The sequence below is a fragment of the Danio rerio genome, chromosome 18 (assembly GCF_052040795.2).
Source record: "Danio rerio strain M-AB ecotype USA chromosome 18, GRCz13ab, whole genome shotgun sequence".
Lineage (NCBI taxonomy): Eukaryota > Metazoa > Chordata > Actinopteri > Cypriniformes > Danionidae > Danio > Danio rerio.
Genome location: NC_141038.1, coordinates 44,616,941 through 44,637,893, shown reverse-complemented (window position 1 = coordinate 44,637,893; position 20,953 = coordinate 44,616,941). Strand labels below are relative to the sequence as shown.

The 20,953-nt window shown below is 37.0% G+C and overlaps 3 protein-coding genes across 4 annotated transcripts in view; 1 reads left to right on the top strand and 2 right to left on the bottom strand.

Annotated features, from left to right (window-relative positions):
• Positions 1–20,953, top strand: part of grk7b (G protein-coupled receptor kinase 7b) — an 845,646-nt gene that overhangs the window by 264,833 nt on the left and 559,860 nt on the right. The window lies entirely within an intron of this gene.
• bcl7bb (BAF chromatin remodeling complex subunit BCL7B b) overlaps positions 1–20,953 on the bottom strand; it is a 266,172-nt gene that overhangs the window by 67,872 nt on the left and 177,347 nt on the right. The window lies entirely within an intron of this gene.
• veph1 (ventricular zone expressed PH domain-containing 1) overlaps positions 14,398–20,953 on the bottom strand; it is a 168,118-nt gene continuing 161,562 nt past the window's right edge. Inside the window, exon 14 of one of the 2 annotated variants that reach the window (XR_015514233.1) lies at positions 14,398–14,996. The gene's annotated coding sequence lies outside the window, so the exon portion shown is untranslated. Of the gene's footprint in view, positions 15,057–20,953 lie in introns of both variants that reach the window. The other variant, XR_015514234.1, reaches the window with a different exon arrangement.

Genomic DNA, 20,953 nt, shown 5'->3' with positions numbered 1-20,953 from the left:
TACATACTTTTAGAGCGTAGTATAAATGTGCTTATTGGGATGCAGCAAGAGTGTTCAGGGCTGACAGTAAAACACAAACTCATCACCTCGCCATGCTGCAGGCACTCAAAAAACGTGGCGGTACCACTTACAACAACATAAAACAAACACTCACAGCCAAGAAAAATGATTCTGTGGATACTGTATTAATGTTGGCTTTAGAAAACATAGCTTGAAAGTTTATTTACTTTTAAAAGGCAGAAGTTTGAAAGGTTTAAATTTGAAATCAAAACCCACCTAATTTGCACCCTGAGTATAGTTCCTAGCCATATCAGCCTAAAAAATAGCAATTTTCATTTGTCGTTAGGCTTAGTGCACGATGTAACTAAAGAAGAGTCTCAGACCCAGACAATTTATCTATATTATAGGCTCATTCTGAAAATGTAGCCCTATATACATTTTTGTAGAAAGCAAATTCAAAAGTCAAGCTTTAAATAGGAGAATTATTGAAAATATTTGGTCGTTTTAGGTGAGATGCTAATGGTCTAATCCAATTCAATTATTTATGCTAAGCTAAGCAAAAAAAATTCCCGCCAGTCCTTTAGATCGGCTAACTGGATTAAAAAATGATAAAACTTGACTGTTTAACTAATTTCCCCCCAAAAAAGTTTCTTTAAGGCAAGAGGTTTACTCATTTTTAAGTAAAGCCAATTAATCGCTTTAAAACCAACAAGTTAACTTCCTTTTTAAAGTCAAGCTAATATTGTTTTTGAAAAATGTCAACATTGACATTTTTGAATGAACTCCACACAGCAAAGCATCCTTTTCCAGCTCAAACTCGAACCAGCAACCTCCTAGATGACAGTATAACAATTAGCCACCAGTCACAGCAAATGTCACGTTTGCAGTTGCCAAACAACAGTTAATCCTAGATACTCTTCTAAAGTTTGTGTAATGAAATCACAAGCAATCAATTTATAACAGAGTCCTGTTTCACATTTCCACGTCTGGAAGACCTTATTTAAGACTTCCTGTTGCTCAGTGGCTTCAGGAGTAAATCAGCAAACACACAATAGCGTAACAAACCATTTCTTGACATCCAAGACACGAGTATGACATCATCATCCTCCCCGCAGGTGCTTTGCGCTTTGAGTCTGAATGTTGTGTTATGTCGGGTGGGTTTTTGGGCTTGTGAAGGAAGGCCTGTTTTTTTATGGGCCTCACAGGGGCGTCTCTTCAAGAGCACATTGTATTTGTTTTGCTTCCCAGCAGGTTTTTGCCATTGACCTCCATCAAAGTACATTCACTGACCCACAAGAGGGCAATGTCTGTCCAGCAAAGATTTATTATCACACTGAACCGCTAGAGGCGCTGTTGTAAGCATTCATTAGCTCATTCGTCCAGAAGTCAGTCTTTTATTAGATAAGGACATCAGTGATTTGAGACCCTAAGTGTGACAAAATGTTGTCTAAGCGTGCAGTTCCAACCAACCACACCTGTTTTGCACAGTATCTGATGATTCCACATTGAACCTCTGAGATTTGTTCTTCAGGCTTGTTTTACTAAATCTTTCAGGACAAATAGTTTAACATTTAAAGCTGTAGTTCATGCAGTTCATTAAAAAAATAAGGGAAAAAAATGTCTCTTTGCTGTAGAGCAGGGGTGTCCAAACTCGGTCCTGGAGGGCCGGTGTCCTGCTGAGTTTAGCTCCAACTTGCTTCAACACACCTGCCAGAAAGTTTATAGTATATCTAGTAAGGACTTGATTAGCTGCTTCAGGTGTGTTTGATTAGGGTTTGGAGCTAAACGCTCTAGGACACTGGCCCTCCAGGACCGAGTTTGGACAACCCTGCTGTAGAGCAAGAATGAAGATATTTGAAAAAATGTTCTTGCTGCTCATTTGTTTACAACAAAAGCAAACTCCAATATATATATATATATATATATATATATATATATATATATATATATATATATATATATATATATATATATATATATATATATATATATATATATAAACGTTCAAGTATAATAAACCAAAGGGGTCATAAAAAAAAAACATTTCAAATTTGTATATCATGTTTCTCAAGCATCAAAAAAACAAAATAAAAAAATAAGATTTTATTTCCCATTCTCATTTTCATTCTCTGTACAAAACCTGGTGAAAATTTGGTCTAATATACGTCTAAACATTGACATCTTGGCTAAAACAAGCTAAATCTAGCCTGTCAATGAGAATCTAAGGAATGTTAAGTATATGAACACTGGGCTGCGCGGTGGCGCAGTGGGTAGCACGTTCGCCTCACAGCAAGAAGACGTTTCTGTGTGGAGTTTGCATGTTCTCCCCGAGTTTGCGTGGGTTTCCTCCAGGTGCTCCGGTTTCCACCACAGTCCAAAGACATGCGGTACAGGTGAATTGGGTAAGCACACTGTCCATAGTGTAAGTGTGTAAATGAGTGTGTATGGATGTTTCCCAGAGATGGGTTGCAGCTGGAAGGGCATCCGTTGCATAAAACATACAGTATGCTGGATAAGTTGGCGGTTCATTCCGCTGTGGCGATCCCAGATTAATAAAGGGACTAAGCCGAAAAGAAAATGAATGAATGAATACACAAACAGCTTTTCGAAGGGTCGGGGGATCTGTCATGGTATACAACATAAGTACTTAAAATTATTTAACAACGTTGTCACTAGCAACACAAACAAACTGGAAACTTAATTTCGGTTTATTTGTGTTGATTGCAAGTGACGTGACAGGAGAGTGCCATTGTAAATGATGTCACTTGCATAGGAAGCATAGCAGGTGCCTGAGAGTGCAAGTATGAGAGTGCAAGCCTGAAAGTGCAAGTGCAACTCTGTAGCCAGACCCTTCTCAGCTATTGGGCCAACTGGTAACACCAGAAAAGCCGTCTGTACAGAGGCAAGTGGTCAGCTGGTAGCGCTAAAAGGAACAGAAGCCATCAGTGGCGTCATTTCATGCCATAGCCTTCATTTTAAAGACAAAATGCAGCCATACATAACTCTGGATACATAATTCGTGCTCTTCAGAAATGTAGACAGGGGTACATATCCACACTATTCACCTAAAGAATAACAATGTGCACTAGCAAAATAAAACTTTTTCATTTTGATTTCAAATAAACTTTAAAAACAAATAACGTATGAGGATACATTTAAAATCCCCTGATTATAAGTGACAGTAATATTCGGTCTTTTATGAGTTATTCATTACCCTCACACAGTTCCATTCACTTTTCAATTCACCATTATTTCTACAGCACTTTTACTAGGTAGATTGTCAAAGCAGCTTAACATAAATGTTCATAAATGTTTTTGTACAAAAAGGTTCTAGTAAACTAAAACCGCTTCGGTCCAGTTTAGTTCAGTTCAGTGTAATGTAAAAGTCATTGAAAGTGTGTAAAAGGATACTACGGTATGAATGTTCACAACCCGGCAGAATCCTCAATCAGTGATTATGACATCCATAAGAAGCAAATACGAACCATCCACTGAGTCTCTCTAAAGCCTTGTGGTTTAATGTATGCAGGATTACCATAATTCATGTTAGAGAGGTCCATAAAAACGAGCCGGGTTTCTGCTGCTCAGATCTGCCAGAGCTCTCAATCTGCTGAAACAGCACTTTTCACTAAGAGCCCGAACAGATGGATTGAGTCAATCTCTGGAAGATAATTCAAACATCATAATAGAAAAACACAGAGTGTTCAGGTTACTGAATGGACATATATATGTGAAGAGAAACTGTATGTATAGTTTAGAGAAGAATGTGTTTCTTTCATAAATCAAATGAAAATGTGCCGTGATTATGTTGTTGCTAATGGGCAGTTGGGGAATTGCACAATATAGCTTTTAAGGGTTGCAGACTTTAGAAATAGAACACTTAAGGCACAAAATGTAGTCGTTAAAACTGTTTAAACATAAACCACAATCTAATTATTGTGATTAATAACATTTTTTATGTATATTAAAGCTTTAGGAATAATTCTACCAGGAAGACTGAGATGTCAAGTCATTCATTATAATTATCTCGTTAGCCTATAATGTCGTAAATTCGACTTATCAATTAGAAATTATCAGACTGGAGGTTTTGAATATCAGAAAATAGACTTTATTCTTCATAATAAAGCCGAGAAAGAGCAGAGGAGACCCCAGAGCGTTCTGAAGTCTCTCCTGGACACTTCATTTCTTTGGTTCTCTCTTCATCTGCTCCTTTCTCAAGTCTCTGTGTTTTTTGCAATATTTAACCAGGTTATTTTGACACACCCCTAGGTGTCTCATTTTAACTTTTAACCATTTTAGGATAGGTTTTTACTCTAGGTGGCCCTGTTATTCTTGGCTCTCAGCCCACTAGCTCATGTCAACAGAGATGTTACAGGTCTGTGTCAGCAACTGTTTTGACACCAAAGTTCTCTCTCCATAGATGCAACTTATGCAAAAGGACTAAGTTTTTACATACATTGTCATGATAGCATAATCACTTGATAATCTGTTACTCATTCTAACTTCTAACACATATAGCTTCAGTGCTTAAGTATTTAACATATATGATCGGTGCTTTACATATTCAGTTATTCTACACAATCAGTCACTCAGCCTTCTCCTAGTGTTGCTCCTGTGCAGGCATACTCATCTTACACAGTATTTTTAACACAGGCTGGCATGTTTGCTGCAAACACTACATACATTTTGAGAAGAGAAAATTAACTGCTTTACACTTAGAAAATACTTCATACAGAGAGAATAAAATCTTCTTCAATAACAACCAAGCAAGCAATGTATATAAGCTCATCTAAACAATCTGTTTCGCTGTATTTAGGTGACGTTGCGGAAGTTTCCCTCCATCTTCCCCATCACCACCACCACCAGGTCGGACTTGTCTCCACTCAGGGTGTTGGCTTCGCCCTGCCTTCATCTTCAGGCAGGATCTGCCAGCTCATCCTGAGTTCTGCACTATAGACGGGGCTTACGCCAAAGAACTTTATGAAAGGACCGTAGCGAACTCTCATTCATGCAAACAATTCACAATAAATGTTCAAACGTTTATCTGCCTCATAAAGTCTTTCTGGTAGAATTATTGTACAGTTTTGAAAATCTGTGGCTCATTTTTTTATGCTTTTGGACTATGTTTTCTTGCTAAAGTTGCAACCTTGTAAAATAAATTCAGCCCCATTATATATTAAATGGCTTTAACTAATATGAACATACACTGAAATTAATGTTACAATGTACTTATTTTGTAAATACATGATTTTACATTGTACTTATGCTTGATTGAAAACCTGCATGTATTTACATGTAATTCATTTCTGTAATTACATTATTAATTACACTGTTAATCATCCCTACACCTTGTCCCACCCTTAAACCTGTCCATACAGCCTATTCATATTCTACCACAAGAGTACCAAATGTGTTCTGCAATACATTATGAACACACTAAGTACATTGTTTTTACTTTTTGATGCAAGTACATAGCAGTCTTAATATAAAGTGGGACCATCAATTCTAATGTTTTTGGGTTCTGATACATTTCGAAACCCTGTTGAAAGACCTGTATACTAATTCTGAGTTTAGGTTAAATTATTTTTTTAGCAAATATGAAAAAATACGTATTGTAAAGGTGTTGCATCATGGGATATTTGGAAGTGTTTAATTAATAACTAGATGTACATGGGTCAAGATTAACATGAGTTTTTAAGAACCAAATCAATGAAATTGTAATTCAGTTTAAATTTTCTCTTCAATAATAATTTTTTGAGAAAAAATGCAATATCTTTTTTTTTACTATGATTTACAAATAAAATTTAAAAAGTTAAATAAAAAAACAGTAAATAAATCTTATCAGGAAATTTTTGATTAAGAATCAGTTGATGACATGAGGAACATTTGTATGATTCTTGCCTGTCTGTTTACATGATAATGCCGTTTTTGAGACTGAAAACTGCATAAATCGGGTTTCAAAGTGGAAGTTTTTGAAAATGCCAGACATTGAGAGGCTTTATTAGCGATGATGATTGTCATGTGCGTGCATAGCACATGTCTAGAGACGTTAAAGGCAAGCACAAACAAACACACAACAATGATTGCTCAAGTGTATGCTAACACTTCATCAGCAAACTTCAGATTTACTTCACATTGCAAACAAAAGCCGAGACATCTTAGACACACAGTAAAATATACAGTACATGGAAAAGAACACCGAGCTCGTCACCAGGCACGTGCACACATATGGCTCAACCTGTGCAGTGCACATGCCCTTTTTAGTCTTGGATAGAAAGTGCCCTTCCAAATTGATCAAAAGTGCCCCCGCGACACCCCCCCCCCACCATGGGCCTATGGCGCGCGACAAAACAGCTCTTGAGTACACACACGACAACACCGCTGAATAGAACGCGCGCGACAACACTGCTCTTCAGTACGTGCGCGGCGAAGATGACAACAACAAACCCAACCCCCCCCACCCCCACCCCCCCAACACCACCCCCACCCCCCGCTCATCAAATAAATTATCCTGCACATGCCCTTTGGACAGTCTCTGCACGGGCCTGCTCGTCACTTATAGGCTGCGTCCGAAACTGTATACATTTATACTATATAATACGCTAAATACAGTATGCGAGACGAGTAGTATGTCCGAATTCATAGAATTTAAAAAACAGTATGCGAGAAGTGCCCGGATGACCTACTACTTCCAGGAAGATTCTGAAGTGCACATCCAATGAACGGAACGCTATACCATGATGCCCTGCAAGAGAATTTTGCTCACATATTTTTTATAAATTTGCTCAATTCATATTGCTCACATTCATACTGTATAGAACATACTTTTCTAATGGTCGAGTAGTACTAATAGATTCAAATGCAGTACCTACTGAGTAGTGACGGTTTTCGTTACAGCTAAAGTCACTTCCCTACAGGTATTGTTTACTTACAAGGTGACAATGCCAAATACTAGCCTGGTATACGTAATACAGCATTTTTGGATGCTTTTGTCGATATTTGTATGCAACGATATCTCATGGCAATTAGTAACTTTTAGATTTAGCAGCTAATTCGTATGAAATTGTACAATCTCATTTGTACAATTTAGTACGATTTGCAAATCCCTCAATGACGGTTGGGTTTAGGGGTGGGGTTTGGTTTGGTTCCACTCCTCCTTTTAACTCCACTAAACGTTTAGCCACTAAATTGGCAAAACGTAAAATAGTTACGTTTTCTTGTAAGATCAGGCTATACGTGAATCATTTTCCAAACGTTGTTTATAATACATGAAAACCTTTCAGTTTTTTGAAAACATCGTAAACAGCTTAATTGTCAAGTGAAATCTTTATAATTTACCTCAATTCTTCAAACTACTAGGCTTTCCCATTCACCATAAGGAGTTTTATGATCATTTATAGTTTTAAAGATTTTTAACTAACACAGGTAAGAGCTGCATCATTTTTATGTAAACATATCCGTTATGCTGAATGATAATGAAACCCTTCAGTAAAGTTAACCTTTTGTGCGTTTAATTTGGTGCAGTCTCTAAAAAATGTCCGTGTCTACTTTGACCCTCATATTGGATGTGGTCAAAGCAGTTTGTGTTTTGATTTATTTATTTTAAACGTTACATCCAAGTGCTGATGATGTAAACGTCGTCGTCAAAAACTAGCCTCTGTGGAGCCAGAAGCCCAATCAGGTAAAAGCAAAGCTCGACAAAAAAGCTTATTAAAGCGAAATCTGAGGTAATTAAGACACACGCGGGACCCCACAGGGCCTCAGAGCAAATCACAGCCAGAGGAACCGATTGAAAACACATGCTGCCTCTCTTTAGAGAACGCAGACTCACGCTGTTTCTCCATCTCCCCTAGTTTTGTCAAACTCAAGGATTTTTCATTGATTTGATTTTAATGCAATTTCCAATTTTGTTTGTATTTTATTATTAAGTGTTTTGTTTCTTTAGTCTTCAGGGAACCTTTGAATAAAAGTCAATTTTGCAGCTTAATAAGGAGAGTGACTTAAACAAACAAAGATTTACATCCGTGGAGAGCAGATTTTCTGCAAGCGACTAATTTTGAAGCAATGACAGTGAAATATTCTGGATGTGTCTTGGCATCGCTGATGTCCAAAACCAACCCCTTACTGAGTGGGGCATGTGTCTCTGTGGGAGAGGAATATCAGGAATTCAATTGCACTCTATTTTTAATACATTGTGTTTGAATATACGATTCCTTGTAAGTGACAAAACATCTTTAAAAAATGAAGATCTTCTATTTTGAAGGCACCACAGCAGCTTGTATCAGCAAAGTTAAAGCTGCTTGGTTTCTGCTTATACTTCAATATGGAGATGCAGTGCTAAAGGTCTCATGAAAAAGTCAATTTTTATTCAAAGTTTTGATGTAATCTCAACTGAAAAATGAAGAGAGGGTGGAATGTAGAGTTGCCCCTTACCTTTTTAAAAAATAGCCAGTAGCGTGTTGTTTTTATCACCGCTCTGCCAGTGAGAGTGGTTGAACTCAAGCTCATCAAATGAAAGGCAAATGAAAAGCATCTTAAAAGGGGCGGGGCATGTCAGATATTAGACAACATAGGCTTATTCTGAAAACGTAGCCCTATATAGATTCTTGAAGATGGTGAATTATGTAGCCAGAAGTAGGTTTTGTTGCCAGATTGGGCGGTTTTACCACCCAATTGGGCAGTTTTGAATTTGATTATAACATGGGTGGATGGAAAAAATTTGTGCGGTTTTGCCCCAGACCCCCAACCCACAACACCTCCCAACATCCCCCACTATCGCCCCCCCCCCCCCCCCCCCGCCTTAACTTATCATCTGCTTATGTTCAACCGTACCCCTTCCTGTACCCCCCCCACCCCCCCATCCTTCACTTATAAACCGTTTATTATCTCACAATGCGATGCCATCTACAACCACCCCCCCTTCCCCCCTCGGCCCTGAACTTTAGAACCGCTTATGTTAGATTCTGGGCAGTTGTTTTTGCATTTCGGCAGGTTTTAGAGTTTTTGGGCTGGATTTAGTGAGCTACATCTGGCAACACTGAAAGTATGACGCCATTCCTTTTCGGACTTACCAGCTGACCGCTTACCTCCATGTGTCTTTTCTGCTGTTACCAGTTTGTCCAATAGCTTCCCATGTAGGTCGAGGGACTTGAGACACAGAGATAAGTTTACCAAGATGATGGGGTTCGAGTTCGAAGATTGGTTCCAGAAAGCGGGTAAGACAAACACAAAAGCCAACAAATAAAATAAACAAGTAAATAACAGGGTGAGAATGTGGTAAAAAGTTTGAAAATTTGGTAAAAAATCAGGCAATGGCTTTTCTTTTTCTGGATTGCTTTTTAAGACTGTTGTTTAGGTTTAGGGAAGTTGGTGGGCGGGTCAAACTGTGCATTTAAAAACACTATTGGTTGGGTTTAGAGAAGGAGGAGGATGGGTCAATCATTCAGTCACTCGAGAGTTGCCCTGTGGTGGATTTACGTGAGGACAGCAGACGTGAATGGCAATCACAAGAGAAGTTTGAGCTCTCAAAAAACATGCACAGCGTCCTCTAGTGGATTCGCGAAAACAAAAACTGCAAAAAATCGTAGCTCCTAGGACACATCTGTCATGTATAGTGGTACGTTTTACGGTGGTTTTATAGTGGTATGGAATAAACTGCCTACTTATCCAGCATATGTTTTACGCAGCAGATTCCAACTGCAACCCAGTACTGGGAAACACCCATAAACTCTCACATTCCCACACACATTCATACACTACAGCCAATTTAGTTTATTAATTTTACCTATATCGCATGTCTTTGGACTGTGGAGGAAGCTGGAGCACCTGGAGGAAACCCACACAAACAAGGGGAGAACATGCAAACTCCACACAGAAATGCCAACTCACCCAGCCGAGACTCAAACCAGTAACCTTCTTGATAAACAATTTTTTTTAATTTAGTGATTTTCACTGTTTCCTTGTTTTCAAAATGAATGCACATCTTAGCGTTTTCTAGCAATGTTTTAATCTCACATTCCAAAACGCACATAAAAAAATAGCTGGTGGGAAACATAGCTACAGATGATGGTTAAACTGTCACACACCAAAAACTCATCCTACTAACTAAGGCCCAGTTCTTTCAACTTCTTGCAGTCATTTCCTTTCTGTATTAACATTACAAGATCACCTTTACTTGTGCTTTCTTTGGCTTCAGTGTTCGGTGGGGATTGTAACCGTAACCCTTTGACATTCAGTCAGCACTTCATCTGTCAGTCCAGCAATTCCCAGTCGGCCAGCGGTCACTGATCTTGTCTACAGATTGGACTCGCTTCTAATTCTAATTAATAAATCTTGTACAGATTTATGAAATGAGCTAATGGCTTGTATGCGGTCATAGTAACAGCACTGGCCCAGACACGTGAAGAGCACACGCAGCTTAAAAAAAAACACAACCACATATTGATATACAGCATCAGCGAACTGCTCTGGGCTTTGAAAACAGTCTGCTTGCCAAATGTAATCTATGGCTCGGCTCCAGAAGCTCTCCATAGTGAGTTTCCCTTGCTGTCTTCTGCCTACATAGGAAACTACCTTCATTAACTGTGAGGAAATCTCAACGATTTTGGAAGGTGACCAGCACTCTGAGGATGCGTTCACACTTGGCTGGTTTGTGTGATTGTTTTGATTGTGGTTCATTTAAATAAGTGTGAACACTGTCATATGAACTCTAGTGCACCTAACAAGTGGCTCGAGACCACATTGAAATAAATGATTCATTCGATTTACGCATTTTTTAAGGTAAGTGATTGCAAATTATTTATATTGGCTAAATTTAAACAAACTACTTAAGTTTAATGTCACTAAAGGCAATTGTTTTTTTAAATTCAGCCCATGTAAATTGTTTGCAACCACTTAGTCAAGGTTTCAAGAAAGAGAACGAGAGCGAGGACATAAGCGCAGTAAATAATGGGTTTATTAATAATAAAAATAAAAATAAAAGACAAAAAAAAAGGTGAACACAATAAACTAATAATGGGTTAACAAGGAGGGTGAGATTAGGCACAGGAAGACATGACACAAAGAAAAGACACAAGCCACGTGCTCATGTAAAATGGAACTAGAACACGCAGCCAATAAGAGAAATCATTCACCGTGTGTTCACATGAAACACAACACTAAAGCATGCGACCAACATCTAAACATGGAGCCACGTGCTAAACACAACACCAAGATGAGAAAGAACGCAAGACATGAGTACACGATAAATAAAACACTATAGGGAAAACAACTGAAAACTAGAGTCGAGCACAACATACAAGACAGGACCAGTGTCTGGACTCTGCCAACAAAAACCCGAAGTGGTAGAATCCTGACACACTTGCCTTGTAAAAAAAAATTGAGTAAACCCAATAAATTGTTATTTACAGGGCACTGAAAGGGTTCCAAACACACAACAGTGCAGTGAAAAATATTTTTGAATAAACAAAAACAGGAAATGATGTAACCATAACAGGGAATATGATGCCATATCTGTTTTTCTATTGATGTTATACTCTCAATATTGCCCACTACACCACTACCTTTCAATTTAGCCATTGAGAACCAGACTCCTCTTGCACACATTTTATTAATTCTTTCCAAAAACAAACAAACAAAAAAAACAAAAACAAGGACAAAATTATTAGCCCCTTTAAGCTATATATTTTTTTCGATAGTCTACAGAAAAAACACTGTTATACAATAACTTGCCTATGAACCTAGTTAAGCCTTTAAATGTCCCTTTAAGCTGTGTAGAAGTGTCTTGAAAAATATCTTGTAAAATAATATTTACTGTCATCATGGCAAAGATAAAATAAATCAGTTATAAGAGATGAGTTATTAAAACTATTATGTTTAGAAATGTGTTAAAAACCTTCTCTCTGTTAAACAGAAATTGGGGAAAAAATTAACAAGGGGCTAATAATTCAGGGGGGCTAATAATTCTGACTTCAACTGTATATAATAAGGCCAACAACATAAAGTGTTAAACAAAGTACTAAATGCATTAATTTATTTATTTTGTCCACACCCGAAAGAGCCAAAAGAAGCAAAATAACAAAGAGATCTAATGATGAATACATCAAAATACCAAACATATACAATTACTGATTAAAATTTCTATACATTTTAATTCAGATTAAACTATTTTATCAGAATGTTTAGCAATTATAATGTTCAATAATGATACTTAACAGGCCTGTCACAATAATTAATATATCGGCTTATCGTGCAATACTTGGAGATGACCTCAATAACTTTTACCGTTTCAATATATATATTTACAATTTCACAAATAATGTTAAAGCTATTTCACAATGATATTTAGGTTCTACCTCACCGATGACAGTTTATAATTGGACATTTACCAAAACATTTAATAGTATGGTAACGTAATAGGACATTTGCCTTTTTAACATCAAATTATAATCTAAATAACCGTAAAGAAATTTTAAAGTGTTTATGGCTATTTTCATTATATTTCTGGTATATAATCATTATATAATCTGTGGCATAAAATGATCCCAAAATGACAATAATATCGCTCATCGCAACAAGTTCTGGGACAATATATTGCACAACAAAAACTCCTTATCATGACTGAAGTAATATTTAATGACTATAATGATATTGTTCAGGAAAAAAAAATAGAGACCATTTATTGTTATTATTCCATCGTCTGTTCTCTATATTTATATTAATAGTAGGTCAATGAAAAAAAACACACTTATGCACACACAAAAACACAAACAAACTTTTTGATTTGAGGGGCAGTTCTGTAGGCCCTTGTTGATGCCAGAGGCCAGAGGAGAATTGCTAGACTGGTTCCAGCTGATAGAAAGGCAACAGTAAGTCAAATAACCACTCACTACAACTGAGGTATGCAGAAAAGCATCTCTGAATGCACAACACGTCCAACCTTGAAATGGATGGGCTATAGCAGCAGAAGACCACAGCGGACGCCACTCCTGTCAGCTAAGAACAGGAAACTGAGGCTACAATTCACACAGGCTCACCAAAATTGGACAATACAAGATTGTAAAAATTGCCTGGTCTGATGAGTCTCGATTTCTGCTACAACATTTGAATGGTGGGGTCAGAATTTGGCATCAACAGCATGAAAGCATTGATCCACCCTGCTTTGCCATCTTGATATGGATATATCATCATAAAGCATTATTGATTTACCTGTAAAAGATCAAGTTAATATACCTCAGAAACAGCTAAAATGCCATTTTATTTTGCTTCACTCCAAAGTTTACCCACATTTCATATATAAATCTAAAATCTTTTATACATCTTTGCCACATTAACATCTGCCCTAGATTACATTACAAGTGTGCACTCATTCCAAAACGTGGAAGATTTCACAACAATTGTTTATTTGATCTAAAAGTGGCATCAAGGACTGCTCGGAATGAGGAAGACAAAGATTTATCCACTTCTCCTTGACTTATGGGAGCACTTTTCTTTTCTGAGCAAAAACTGAAACGTAGTCGAGCGGAAAGAACAGCATCGGACCAGATCAGACCAGCCAAACACAATAAATACTAGTAACGGCGGGTCAGACACAATTGCTTTAACCCACGTTAAACACCACTCGGCGCTGTTGTTGTTATTCTGGTATAAATGAACTATAATCATCTTTGTATTTTCAGGTCATCTTTGGGGACCACTTCCACCTTTAAAACTTTGACCTGAGCAGCTGCAGTGAGTTAACATGTATTTGTACAGCACATTTCACAATACACATAGTTTCAAAGCAACTTTAGAGTAAATGCTGGAAGTTAATGTTTATTATTTCTTAATCAGTCACATTAAACAGATTAGAGTGGGGCAATTATTCTGTCTTTGCTTTTTTGGGTGACAATGCAAGCAATCAATCATTTCACCGGCCACTTTATTAGGTACACCTGTCCAACTGCTTGTTAATGCAAATTTCTAATCAGCCAATCACATGGCAGCAACTCAATGCATTTAGATCTGCTGCAGTTTAAACCCAGCATCACAATGGGGAAGAAAGGGGATTTAAGTTACTTTGAATGTGACGTTGTTGGTGCCAGACGGGCTGGTCTGAGTATTTCAGAAACTGCTGATCTACTGGGATTTTCATGCACAACCATCTCTAGGGTTTACAGAGAATGGTTTGACAAAAGAGTAAATATCCAGTGAGCGGCAGATCTATGCCACAAAGGGTTAAGGCTGTTCTGAAGGCAAAAGGGGTCCAACCAGGTACTAGTAAGCTGTACCTAATAGAGTCAAAGCAAATTCCATTGAAAATACCGGGGTGTGCTTCTTGTTTGGTCTGATAACCACTTTATATCGATATCTCAGGCAGGCAGTGATGATTGCTGTTTTTTTTTTTTTTTTTTTTTTTTAAGAAATCAGATCTTAAATGCAGCAATTTTGTATAGGATGACAGATAACTGGATGTCCTGGGACTGGCTGACTGAAATTAAAGGTCTGTGTGGATATTGAGAATTGTTCAAAGGTCACAGCTGAGTATGAATTATTGCTGGTTGTCCATCAATTTTTTGACTACACTGTAAACAAAATATCTGTTCATTAACAGTTTCAGTGTTTTTGTTTGTTTACGGTAGCGCATTGCATTATGGGAGCATGATCACTATGGAGCTAATAATATGCCAAAATAATCTGTATTTGAATTGTGTTCATTTGAATTATTGACAATTGTAATTTATAAATCTGATTTTTTATGCCGTTAAAATTGTTTTGAATTTGAATTTCTTAATTTGAATTTGAAGTTCATAATTTAAATTTCATCATTTGAATTTGAATTTCAAACTTGAATAGTTAACATCTGAAATTTAACACAACTGAATTTTTCAAGGATGATTTCTTTCTAGATGTATTTTTATAAATGTATAAACGTATCTATAGATGTATTTCTTCAGATTTTTTGTGTTCTGAATTCATAGACTGGGGCAAGGCAGTGGTGCAGTAGGTAATGCTGTCACCTCACAGCAAGAAGGTCGCTAGGTCGCAGGTTCGAGCCTCGGCTGGGTCAGTTCGCGTTTCTGTGTGGAGTTTGCATGTTCTCCCTGCGTTCGCGTGGGTTTCCTCCGGGTGCTCTGGTTTCCCCCACAGTCCAAAGACATGCGGTACAGGTGAATTATCCATAGTGTGTGTGTGTGTTTGTGTGAATGTTTCCCAGACATGGGTTGCGGCTGGAAGGGCATTCTTCTGCATAAAAATGTGCTGGATAAGTTGGCGGTTCATTCCGCTGTGGCGACTCCAGATTAATAAAGGGACTAAGCCGACAAGAAAATGAATGAATTCATAGACTGCAGATATCCAGTTTGTAAGAATACAGTTTCAAGTTTTCAAGATGAAGAAATTCAGAACATTAAATTCAATATCCTAAAATTCAAAACCAGAAATTCAGATCGTGAAATTCAGATTCAGCAGAAACGAGGTCAGGGGTGAACAACAGGGAAGAGTTGAAAATACGTCTAGAAAAATTCATCCTTAAAATTCAGTTGTGTTAAATTTCAAATGTTCAATATTCAAGTTATGAACTTCAAATTCAAATTAAGAAATTCAAATTCATAACAATTTTAACGTCATATAAAAATTCAGATTTGTTAAATTATAATCGCAATAATTCAAATGAACACAGTTCAAATTCGGATTGTTTTGGCATATTTTTAGCTCCATAGATCTCTGCTCTGTCAACACTTGATGTTGAAAATTCAACTCTACAGTTTTACAAAGGGACTTTTATTAACATGTTAGAAGTTTAAAATAAGTTAATGTTTAAGAAACAATATATAGAAAAAATAAGTCTGTAAAATAACAGAAAATCCTTTTGTTGAAGGTTTTTGTACAATAACATACAACACCAAAACTTTAAAGCTGAAACAATTCAATGTTACCAAGTCACTTTTTTAGTTAAAAAGTTGTTGGAAGTAAGATCATGGTCCCATAATGCAATCCAAAAGCATAAATAAATGTGGAAAAAGAAAATACGAAGTCACAAAATACGAAAAACTGCTAATTTACATATATTTTTAACAAAAAAAAATGTATGTGCCCATCTTGTGATGGATAACTTATCAAATAATCATATTCAATAAATATAAAAATATACATTTACATTTAACAAGAGACATTTCATGTTTTCTAAAGGTTTAATGATCCAAAATCATCCAATGAGTTATGAAAACATAATGAAAATAATGTGGGGTCTGTTATTATTTAGCGACGGCATCCACTAGTCTCTTCGCCTGTTGACCATCATTATTTTTCATGAGACATTGAGCAATATGGATCTGTGAACCAATGGGATATTAAAGACCCCCTTAAAAGACCTCCGTCACTGTACATTAGACATCAAACGCATTGTGATTGGCTGTGATTGTGTCATGTTGAGCAGCTGTTTTGTATTTGCTGCATTGATTCACTCTGGAAACTTTTGGTGTCCCATTTGCTCAGGATCCGCTGTCAGTAGGGTCTCTATATGGCACAAAAAGTTGGCTTTATGGACGGTGTAATTTGCTTGCGCACATACTCATGTTTGTAAGGTGTATTCACTACATATGGTGATTGTATTTGCTTTGGAGAGGGCCCACGAGCTTTCCGACGTGCCTTCGGTCTGTTGGGTGGGATTGAATATGGATGTGTTTTGGCAAAGCTGCTGTGTTCGTGTTTAAGGGCTGTTCTCTCTGTGATCAGCGCAGTGACTGCTGTTTAATGCTGCACATAATGGCAGTTTAATGCACAACCCATGCGGGCACTCGGGTCTGATGTGTGAACAACATGAAAAACTCCACTAAAGCAAGTTTTCCAAAGCCAATTTACTTGCAGTGTTTAACCCTATTTAACCCACAAAAGCATTCGGGTTTGTTTTGGTCTTCAGATACATAGAAATGTACATAAAATGCTTCATTAACCCAGCAGGCACACAATATATTAGGTTAGATTTAGGTTGTGATGTCAGGTGACCAAAATTCAATGTCTAGCCAGCGTCTGGACAAAGTTATTTTGATGTTCAATAACAATGTCAAATGACGTTGATATTTGGTTGATTTTAGGTTGTGTTGGAAAGTTAATAAAATCCAACGTCGAGCCAACATCTTAAACCAGCGTCATATTGACATCATTTACTGACATTTAATCTTCAGGTATGGCAACCAAAATCCAACATCTGATAGTGTTAAAGTCCACACAATGTCAAGCTGTAACATCATAAGACGTTTATATTTGGCTGATTTTAGGTTGGACTTTGGACTTTGACGTCAACCTGACGTTGGGTTTTGACGTTAACCCGATTTCATCTTCAAACAGAATACAACGTCCCCAAGAAGTTGGAGTACAGCATCAATCTGACATCATATTGACGTCTTGTGCCTGCTGGGAAGGGAATGAAACAGCAAATGCGACTAGTAATGCATAAATATCAGATATTTGTACAAATAATTTGTTAGAGCTGTATATTAAAACAATCAAACAAACTAAAAAACAGGGGGCGACATGGTGGCTCAGTGGTTAGCGCTGTCGCTGGTTCGAGTCCCGGCTGGGCCAGTTGGCATTTCTGCATTTGCATGTTCTCCCCGTGTTCGTGTGAGTTTCCTCCGGGTGCTTCGGTTTCCCCCACAGTCTAAACACATGCATTATAGGTGAATTGAATAAACTAAATTGGCCGTAGTGTATGAAAGTGAATGAGAGTGTATGGATGGGTACCGGTACTGGGTTGCAGCTGAAAGGGCATCTGCTGTGTAAAACATATGCTGGATAAGTTGGCGGTTCATTCCAATGAAGAAAGGGACCAACTCAACGGAAAATAACTGAATTAATGAAATGAACAAGTGTTATATAAAGTACATTCATACATATGTACATAATATCCCCCATACATTTAAGCACATGCACACAAACACAGGAGATAAATGTTGGAGAACGACCTATAATTTCTTAGGGTAAGGTCACTGCTAAGTCAAGCCTGGTTTATGCTTCTGCGTCAAGTGATCGGCGTGACCCACGGCTCATGCAACGCGCATTGCTGTGCATTTATACTTCTGTACGCTGTTTGTGTTGCTCTGTAACAACACTTCCGAAACGCTAGCTGGCAGTGAGTCTTTATCTTCCTCTGTGTCGAGTTTCTTCTCCAACGTTTTTTTTTTTTTTTGGAGTGCTACTTTAATGTACAAGTGGCTCAAATTCGCTCATTTTGATGCAGGAATCAGCGAACGTGCAATCCCAAGGTAAACACAACAACAGTCTTCATCTGAAGCTCCTTCTCGGGAGTTGACACTTGTAAACACTTACTCCATCGGGCTCGCGGGGCTCTCATGCAACGTGTGGTTACATTTTTTGAGAGGTGCGCGTCAGCGTCGCCGATGGCCACAGTGAGGGCTATGCGTCCACCCGTAGCCTGCGCCAGAGAATACGCATGCTTGATGCTGAAGTATAAATCAGCCTTTAGTCTAATTTCATTAAACATGTAGTTTTTTTTTGGTGTAAAACTTACATTAAACAGTTTTTTCCCCCAAAATCTCAACCTCAAGGTGACATTTTTAGCAATTCACCTTGTTTTCAACCTACAGCAAACAAACATGATGGCACAGACCGTCATTTTGTCAACCCAGGCTCATTCTGAAAGCGTACCCTTGTATACATTTTTGGAGAGCAACAAATACGTCCCAGGAGGTGTGTTTGTTTGCAGTTTTTGTTTTCATAAAAAAATCCACCAGAGGCCACTGTGTATGCTTTTTGAGATCACAAATTGCTCTCACAAGTGTCATTTGCGCCTGCTGTTCTCACGTAAATGCACCAGAGGCCGCTTTCGACTGACTGACTGACCCACCCTCCCCTAAACCCAACCAATAGTGTTTTCAAAAGCACTAGAAAATGAAAAGCCCTCACCTGTTTTTAACCACATTTTCAGATTTTACCACATTCTCACCCTGTTATTTCCTTGTTTATTTATTTTTTGGTTTCTGTTTTTGTCTTATCCGCTTTCTGGAAACATTCTTCACCAGACTCAAACCCTGTCGTTGTGGTCAACTCCTCTTCGAGTCTCATATCCGCCGACGTACATGATTTGCTACTGGACAAACTGGTAACAGCGGAAAAGCCATTTATACGCAGGATATCGGTCAGATGGTTAGCGTAAAAAAGAACGAATTTGTGATCTCCAGAAATATATATAGACCTACATTTTCAGAATGAACCTATAATGAGCCTAAAAGATAATGCTTTATAAAAATATATATTAATAATACAACCTAGAATTTTCTAAGATATGTTCTACTCTAAATGTCACGCTCATGACCTTTCACCTAACAATCCACCCAGAATCCCTTTGCAACACCTTTTACACTCAATTACCTGAATTACATGGACATCGATACTTCAATCACACCTTCAAGATGGTGTCAATAAAAGTAAATGCTACGATATTTATCCTAATGATTTATTTTTAGAAAAAAGGTCATCATACAATATAAACAGAAGAACGAAACATATATATTACATTAGTCAAAGACACATTTAGCAAAACTGTTCACCTCTACTGTATATAAAAGGAATCTATTTCAGATTTGTCAGCTAACATTAGTCTAAAATCAAACAGCATTTCAGCATTTAGTCAAATAGTTTCAAACACTTGAAATAAATACAGATGAAAGAAGAAAAACTACTTGAATAAACAAATGATTTACTTTACATGTATTCACCATGCTGCTAATTTAAAATGTGCTGAATCAACACAATTCTTGAGGGTTTTTAGCGTCCACTTCACTGTTTTATGTTCAATCCACATAGAATTGTAAAATCAATAAAGTTAATCTAATTGATTTGGTTTGGGACAACATGAAGGAATTGTGTGGAATCCTGCATTTTTACAGTGTTTGACATTAATATCAAGCAAGAAAATACAAAGCAGAATTCAATTCGATCTGCTGCAAATCAACACTTAAGTAACTGTATATGTCCAATATCAGAATGAAGCCAGAATATGAGTAGTGCTTTAGAAAACAATGCTTAAATAGATTTGCTCACTCACAGTAATATCAAAATTAAAACACTTGATATAAATATACATAAAAGAAAAAATAGTCGAATAAACAAATGTTTGATTTTACATGTTCTCTTCATTGCTATTTGCGACTCATTTTAATTTCATATTTCACTCAGAAAAAATGTTTATGCAGCTTGTTATTACTACTTTAATACTACTAATACTACTTAAATAAAATGAGCTGAATCAACACAATTCTTGAGGGTTTTTAGCGACAACTTATTTTCAATCCACTTAGATTTGTAAAATCAATAAAGTTAACTTAATTGATTTTTGTTGGGACAACATTTGGAATTGTGTGGAACCCTGCATTTTTTACAGTGTTTGACATTAATATCAGACATAACTCAGCAAGAAAAATACAAAGCAGGATTCAATTCGATCTGCTGCAAATCAACACTTAAAATATGTGTATGTGTCCAACACCAAAATGAAACCATAATATAAGTAGTGCTTTAGAAAACAATGCTTATACAGATTAGTCTACTTACAATAATATAAAAAATCAAACACTTGAAATAAATATACATAAAAGAAAAAAACAGACGAATAAACAAATATTAGATTTTACATGCCCTCTTCATGTTCACGATGGCTAAATTGCTATTTGCGACTTATTTTACTTTCATATTTTACTCAGACAAGATGTTTTTGCTGCTTGTTATTACTACTTTAATACTACTAATCCTACTTAATTAAAATGAGCTGAATAAACACAATTCTTGAGAGTATTTAGCGACAACTTAGTTGTTTTATGTTCAATCCAATTAGATTTGTAAAATCACTAAAGTTAACTTAATTGATTTGTGTTGGGACAACATGGAGAAATTGTGTGGAACCCTGCATTGTTTACAGTTTGACATTAATATCAGACATAACTGATATTAATACAGA